The 8691-nt window shown below is 38.7% G+C and overlaps 1 pseudogene; it reads left to right on the top strand.

Moving 5' to 3' along the window:
* Nucleotides 1-791: 791 nt before the first annotated feature.
* Nucleotides 792-1828, top strand: LOC139168593 (heterogeneous nuclear ribonucleoprotein Q-like; annotated as a pseudogene).
* Nucleotides 1829-8691: the final 6863 nt, after the last annotated feature.

Raw genomic sequence — 8691 nt, 5'->3', positions numbered from 1 at the left:
GACCAATTCTTGAATACAGCTCATCTGTCTGGAACTAGCATGACATATAGGACATTAATACAATTGAAAATGTCCAGAGATATTTCACAAGAAGAGTTCCCCACTCCTCTGTTCACAACAGAATACCTTATGCCACCTGACTTGAAAATTTGGGCTTAGACAATTTAGAACTACACCTCCTGAGGTCTGACCTAAGTGTGGCACATAAAATTATCTTCTACAATGTTCTATCAGTCAATGATTACTTCATCTTCAACTGCAACAACACACAAGCACACAATAGATACAAACTTAAGGTAAACTGCTCCAAACTTGATTGCATAAAATATGACTTCAGCAATAAAGTGGTCAGTGCTAGAATACACTACCAAATCCTGTGGTTTCTTCCCCTAATCCCCAAAACTTTAACCTTGAACTGTCTACTGTTGATCTCACCCCATTCCTAAGAGGTCTGTAAGGGGCGTGCATAAGCTGTCCTAATGTCCCTATGTACACAAAATTGTCTCATGCATACATGTTTATACTTTTACTGTAATCTTATATATGTTTGACATAGATAGATAGATAGATAGATAGATAGATAGATAGATAGATAGATAGATAGATAGATAGATAGATAGATAGATAGATAGATCCTGAGCATTTCCAGACATTTATTTATTTATTCAGTTCTATAGCTACCATTCTCAGCCAAATGACCCTGGATTGCTTACAATTCTAAAATGATAAAACAGTTAAAATCATTAAAAGTAACAGAACTATCATACATACACACCCCAATACAACAGTCAATGATAGTTAACCAACTAACAAAAACCCCAAGAAACTGGACCCTTTATCCTGGTTTACCACAATAAGTTGCTGAAAAATTAAGTGAAGTATACTGTGCAGGGCTACTTGCTCACAGTGATTTAGATGAAAGAGCTAGTGGGGCTTTAAAAGAATTTAATGAGGAAGGTGCACTGGCAATGCTTCAGCAATTTAAAACTAGCGATCTCTTTCATGTTCTGAACAAAAGTGCCTTTTATGGGGGCGTCATGAAAACATATAGATAGAAAAACAAGGAATCAAAGTGACAACTTCCAACAAAGGGCGAGATGAAGCAAAAATTTAGACACTTTTATAAAGAACAGGTTATATCCAAATAGGTTAAATTATATCCTACTGGACAGAGGAAGTATGGTGGTCCTTCAACACAGTGTGTCTATTCAAGACAACAGCCTTCTGTTGGCCCTGAGATATTTGTAGATAAATTTCCAAGGGACTTTTTTGAGGATGAACTTGTTCCATTATTTGGGTGGTGGTGGGAGGAATCTATTTGGGTCATCACTTTAATGATGGATCCCTTGACAGCTCTAAATAGAGGCTATGCTTTTGTCACTTCGTAACAAAGACACAGCTCAGGAAGGTGTTAAACATGCTAACAATCATGACATTTGTTCTGGAAAATATATTGGAACATATATCTTTCTGCCAATAATAGGGTCTTTGTTGTCTGTATTCCTAAGAGCAAAACCAAGGAACAAATTGAAAAAGAATTTAGCAAAGTAAGATAGGATCTGACCAACCTGATGAACAGAGCTTTTGTTTCCTTAAATATGAAAATCACAAAGCAGCAGCTCAAGCCAGGCATAGGTTAAGGAGGGGAAAAGTAAAAGTAAAAGTCTAGGGTATTGTTGTTATAGTTGAATGAGCTGACTCCATAGAAGATCCAGATTCTGAAGTGATGGCAAAGGTGAAAATGTTATTTGTGTGGATTCTTGCAAATCCAGTCCTAAAAGAAGTACAGTGTTCCCTCGATTTTCACGGGTTCGAACTTCGCGAATAGCCTATACCACGTTTTTTTTTAAAAAAAAAAATTAAAAAATACTTCGCAGTTTTTTCCCTATACCACGGTTTTTCCCACCCAATGACGTCATATGTCATCGCCAAACTAATAATGTTTGCAAATAAATAACAAAAAAATAATTATTGTTAATAAATAATTATGTTTATAAATATCAGGATCACTAAATGTCTTATTCAATGGTGAGTACCAGTAATAATGATGAGTAAATGGTTGTTAAGGGGATGGCTTGTGATACTGTCCATAGCCAAAAATTGTGTATTTACTTCCGCATCTCTACTTTGAGGAAATTCGACTTTTGCAGGTGGTCTCGGAATGCATCCCCCGCGGAAATCGAGGGAACACTGTCCTAGAAAAGGCTTTTAGTAATTTTGGGAAACCAGAAAGGTGAAAAATCTTTGCTGGAGAGACGGAGTAACGACACGGACACCAGAGCTGGATTTAAAATTGGGTCATTTTTATTAACATAAATTTGCATAATTTATTCAAATACTTTGCATAAATTAGCATAAACAACTATGACCCGGAAATGGACCTGCAGGGTCAAACAACTACTTCCGGGGCGGAAATGACGTTATGCCAACAAAACCTTCCTGGGCAACTCATGGGCGTATCTCGATGCAAGGTCCAGGTGAGGGCCAGGCCGTCACCTGCGACCTTTTCTGCCATGCTGTGCATGAGGGGGGTCCCACCGGCTAACCCGAATCGGGGAATTAAAGGTGCAGGACCCAAAGACAGGTTCCCCCCAGCTGCTCAGGCAGAAACTCCCTCCATGAGCTTGCGGAGAACCTGTCAATCATCCCCAAAGATGCCCAAGGGAGAACGCGCGGTTGCTAAACCACCCCAGTTTTCCGCCCCTAACCTGCCTACCCAATGACCAAAGGTAAGCCAATTAACCTAATTAATGCAAGCACCCCCTAACCGCACATCCATCACCTCAGTGTGGAATGGGCGAAAAAACAGCTCAGCTAAGAGGCAGAACTGCAAAAAATTCCCATTCGGCCCCCTAAGGGCGACCCCTAAGCACACTGCAAAATAGTGGAGGGCGGGCGGGTGTCTGCTCTTCTCTGCAGTCCGGGCGAAAAGGGAGAGCCCCGGGCCTGCTCGCCCTTATATAGGGCAAGCAGGCCCCGCCCGGACCACTCAGGAGCCTGGCCAATCAGGCCCCGATCTCCCGAGCGAAGTCTCGCAACGCGAGACTTCGCCCGGGATCCAAGATGGCGGCCGCCATGAGGGACCGTGTCTCCCGGTCCCTCCAGCAAAGCCTGCCAGCCGGGTAAGTCCGGCGCTGCCCTTTTATTATGCTTTTATTCAGTTTGGTGAGAGTGATGGTATTCTAAAAGGGAGGCAGGAATGGCAAAGATTTAGAAAATGGAATGGAGTTGAGTGGAATGGAATGAAATGGAACGGAACGGAACAGAACAGAACAGAACAGAACAGAACATTCTTAATTGGCAAGTATGATTTGACACACTATTTGTCTCCATTGCATTATTTCTCTCAGTATACATATAAGCAGCAAAGTGATAAATCATAAATCATAAGATACCAACGAAGTGATAATAATAATAATAATATACCAATAGGAGTAGGTAATAGGAAGAATGAGAAGGATAAAAGAAGTACAATTTGGATACATTGGATACGAGGGTCGCCCAGAAAGTAATGCACCACTTTTTTTTTTCTCAGACTACAGTAATGGTACAAATGCAAAACTTTACATATACATTATGTGAATTGTCAGGAGTGCATGTGTAAATTTTGCATTTCTTCAGACAGATAGCGCAGCTGCAGCAGTGTTTCAAAATAGCGTCTGTAAGTGATGTACATTACAAGCAGCGTGTCGTCATTGAATTTCTCACTGTGGAGAAAGAAACTGTTGGGAACATTCACAAACGTTTGTGTACAGTTTATGGAGAATCTGCAGGGCTATTAAAGGATGCCATTCGCAGAAGACATTTTGAGGATGACGAAGAGGTGATTCACAGAGTGCAGAAAGGTTTTGTGACCAGAACAAGGAGTGGTACCGACAGGGCATACATACCCTTGGGTCTTGCTGCAGGAAGGCCATAGATCGGGACGGAGATTACGTGGAAAAATACGGAGTGCAGAAGAAACATAATTCTTTCTTGTGTGTACGTTTCATTGTGTTCAATAAATAATTGTTGAAGAAAAAATGTAGTGCATTACTTTCTGGGTAACCCTCATATATCCTTAGACATAAACGTTGCATTGGCATCCTTCAGTCTCGAAAAACCATGATACCATGCTCTGGATTCCCCATAAACAGTGCTATAGAAATTATATGTTTAGCAAAGTGATGGCATGGAGGGAGTGGGAGGGAAATCTCATTGTGTTGTTATGCAATGCTCTGTAGTGGAGTCCTAAGGGAACAAGTTGCAACAAGTTGTGTCCATGATGTGAGGGGTCTGTAAATACTTTCTCAGCCCCCTTTCTGGCTCGTAGTATACAGGTCCTCAATGGAAAGCAGGCTGGTTGCAATTGCTTTTTTCTTCAGTCCTTACTATCCATTGAAGTTTGTTCCTGTCCTGTTTTACTTGCTGCATCAAATCAGACAGTTATGTTAAGTACAAATGACAGACTCAACAATTCCTCCGTATCAGCAGTTTTTTGGGCAGTCTGAGCATCTTGAGTTGATGCAGGAACAAAACATTCTTCATTATGCTTTTTAAAAGACAGTTATCATGTTTCAATTTTAAGTCCTGGGATATTATAGAACCACAAATTTGATGGTCTCTACTGTTGCGTATTAGAGTTGGTAGAATATGAGTGATCCTCCTATTCTACCATCTCTTACAATAATTATAATATTGCCTCTTAAAATAATCTACATCTATTCTGCCACCCCTCCTATAAGAATAAAGTACTGAAATTGTGTTCACAAAGCCATCAGTTCAAAATAGGAAAGAACAAAAAACAGTGACAAGCCGCTAAAAATCAAATGTATGGTTATTATTACTACCATGGATCTTTTCATATGCCCTTACCAACAAGAAATATGATTATCGCTGTCCTGCTGACTACAGTGATGATGTTGATGATGATGGTGATGATGGTTGTTGTTGGTATTATTATTATTATTATTATTATTATTATTATTATTATTATTATTATTATTATTACTACTACTACTATGTTTACTGCTTATGCATAAAGAGTTGTCCTGGATCAGCAAGAGATGTTTCTGGTGCCCACCAACAGGGAAGTTGCAGGCAAGGAAAAGGGATTGAGGCTGATCCTGACCTCTAGTGACTTCCTAAGTGGGAATAACCCAGAAGCTGCCAGTGGAGCAATGATAAAGAAATCAAGTAATTTGGCTACATTGGACCAATTTTTTTTAAAAAAAGATTTTCCCTGTAATTAAATTAAATTAAATATGGAAGTTTTCTACTTTCATACAAATTTGTAATGCAATTTATCTGCAGTGCAAATTATAATTCTTAAGCTAACATTTTCCCAGTATGTTCAACACAATTTGTCCATAGTGTGGCCTCCTAATAATGGATTTAAACTTTAAAAAAAGGAGGAAAGACTTAATGACTCTCCTATAATTAGAGCTATTTGAATGAAAATGCTGTCTCATAAACGCATAAATATCTGTCTACTTGTGGCTTCAATATAGAGTCATTTTTTCAACTTAGTCAAATATTCTTCATTACAGTGGAATGTGTTATAAAATCTTTCCTTGTCCATTAAGTGGCATCTAACTTCTACCAGAGCAAGCCTTGATTTGTAGAAATACAAATATAATGTTAGGTGTTAAGGAATAAACTGTGCTATTCCCTAAGAGTTACACAGGATGCACAGAGGAAAACGGGGAGGTAGAAGATATCCAACTAATACTCCAGAGATATCAGCAGCACTTCAAATAACCAGATCACATACACTAAATGTATAAATATTATTTACATTAGGCAAATATTGTAGTCAGTAACAGACCTAGTCGTTCACAAATATAGCAATCAATATTCTCAATATATATACAATGCAAGCTTTGCTCAAAACATATACAGACCAACATTAGAACACAGTAGTCCTTACGATGGAATAGTCATATAGACAAACCACATAGAATCAGAGAGATATCAGAGAGAATCTCACTAGGAAGTGAAGCTCAAAGCTCTAGGCGCCAAGAAAGAGACACTCTGCTGACTTCCTCTTATAGCTGACTGCAACACCAGCTCTTAAAGCAGTAGTGTGGTAATTCCTTAACCATACATTGCTGGCTTAAGTTATTTATTGTAAAACCTAACCAGTTATACACACAGTACCCTATATATCTCCGGGACGAATCCCAGCGACCGGTTAGGTCCCACAGGGTTGGCCTTCTCCGGGTCCCATCGACTAAGCAATGTCATTTGGTGGGACCCAGGAGAAGAGCCTTCTCTGTGGCGGCCCCAACCCTCTGGAACCAGCTCCCCCCAGATATCAGAGTTGCCCCCACCCTCCTTGCCTTTCGCAAGCTCCTTAAAACCCACCTCTGTCATCAGGCATGGGGGAATTGAAATTTCACTTCCCCCTAGGCTTATAGAATTTATACATGGTATGCTTGTATGTATGAGTGGTTCTTTAAATTGGGGTTTTTTAGATTATTTTTAATATTAGATTTGTTTTCATTGTCTTTTCATTGTTGTTAGCCGCTCCGAGTCTTCGGAGAGGGGCGGCATACAAATCTAATAAATAAAAATGAATAAAGAAATATAGGCTTTGACATAATTGTTCTGATGTCACAATGCACCTCCGATGTTTGTGTCTGTATATATGGTATTAGAACTGATTTGCTAATGGTATCATGAGGCTTAAAATCTCTTATCATCAAAGTTATAATTAGTGTAAATTTGGTTTTTTGATAGCTTTTGACTACATAAAGATATTTGTTGGTTTACAAAACAGGTGGTCTATCATAGAGATTTACCTCAGAAATTGTTTAAGTCTCAGAATAAAACAAAGAATATAAAAGCCATTAAAAAGTATAATATATTTTATAATATATTATAACGTGTATGATACTTTTTAATGACTTTTATATTCTTTGTTTTATTCTGAGACTTAAACAATTTCTGAGGTAAATCTCTATAATAGACCACCTGTTTTGTAAAATCAACAAATATCTTTGCAAGCTTTTTGTTGCTAGGTATGAAGAAAAATATTTTATAATTAAATGGACTGGGTAGTCTGGCTCATTAATAGCATCATGCAACTTTTCCAGAGATCCACCCAAATAAAATGCAACCCTCCCTAAATAAAATTTAATATTATTTTTCAATATTATGTAATAATGTTTTACAATTAATAAGGGAGATCAAAAACTGTGAAATAGAGAGGTAAATGAAAAAAAATTGTGCAGAATCAAGGGCTCTATCACTATTTACTTTCCCAGGATATAATCATTAATGACAGCATTGTTTTCCATCCTTATTCCCAGCTCACGAGTGAGACAGACTTAGCCAATCGTTAGCAGGAAATGCATGAAAGTAAGTGCATAAAAGTAACCCTGCCTCAAGGGTTTTAGCCATGGTGGCACAATGGTTAGAGGGCAGTACTGCAAGCTGCTTCTGCTGACTGCTGGCTGTAGTTCACCAGTTCAAATCTCACCAAGGCTCAAGATTGACCCAGATTGTTGGGGACAATATGCTGACTCTGTAAACCACTCAGAGAGGGCTGTAAAGCACTGTGAAGCAGTACATAAGTCTAAGTGCTATTGCCATTTGAAATCAGTTACAGTTTGACCATTTACCTTAAAGGCTACACCAACAACCAATGATGGATGTGATCAGAAGTTTGCTGTGGGAATACAAGACAAAATTCTTTCTGCTGCTCAGAAAGCCTCTATCACAGTTATTTCAATTTCAGCCTTTACCATCTCCATGTGCACTTTATATCCCAAGTTCCTTTCATAACCACCACACCTCCTCTTTCTGTTTTTGACATCAGGCTTCCAAACGTGGATCAGAGGTGGTTTTCTTAGCCGTTTTCAATACAAATGCCAATACAACTCCTTTTCATCTCCTTGCTCGACTCAGAAATTGTGCTTGCAGCTCCTCCTGGAAGGCAAAATTACTGAGAGATTATTGTTCCACTCCAGAGGGCAGAGGGCCACGCTAACTCCCAAGTCATTTTATCTTGCTTTAGGGTTATCTGCAAATGGTGGAAGAGTCACAACTGATCTCCAATCTACAGTGGGATGGTTGATGATGTGATCAACTTAATCTTAATGAGCAAAAAAGTATGCTCAGAACTTGTTGCAATTGGGATAGAATCTGACCAGATATATAACTGGTCATGAGCAGGGTCAACTATGCTTGAAAGGTCCAGTTTGTAGTTTGAGTAGACTATCAGCTAAAATAGGAAATTTAGTATCTTCCAAAAGTTGGACTACTCTAATTTAAACAGAGTCATGAAAATATAATTCATGTTCCTCATTAAATCTGCACATAACTTGTGAAAAGATACTAGTACACCAATTAAAATTGTGCAGTATAGATTGGTTTTTCAAGCTGATTATTATCTTAAAACCTGGGGGGGGGGGGAGAGAGAAGGGAAGCCTTGTTGCAGGTTAAGGCCTGATCACTCAAAGATGGGGAGGGAGAGCCCCCTAGCTGTAGTTCAAAAAGATGTCCTCCTGTTATAATGAAAGAAATCAGGCAAGGGAACATTATCACTGTCAGGTTTCTGATTGCTGTGGACAAGTTCCTTTTCCAAAGAATAATAAAAAGACATTAATATGTGTACTAAAAAGTTTGAGAAAACAAGGCTGCAATATTACTAGAACATCTAAAATGAAGTTGGTAATAATGTTAAAACACATTATTTGTTTTGATTGT

The sequence above is a fragment of the Erythrolamprus reginae genome, chromosome 5, assembly GCF_031021105.1.
Source record: "Erythrolamprus reginae isolate rEryReg1 chromosome 5, rEryReg1.hap1, whole genome shotgun sequence".
Taxonomy (NCBI): Eukaryota; Metazoa; Chordata; class Lepidosauria; order Squamata; family Dipsadidae; genus Erythrolamprus; species Erythrolamprus reginae.
This window is presented reverse-complemented; position numbering and strand designations above follow the sequence as displayed.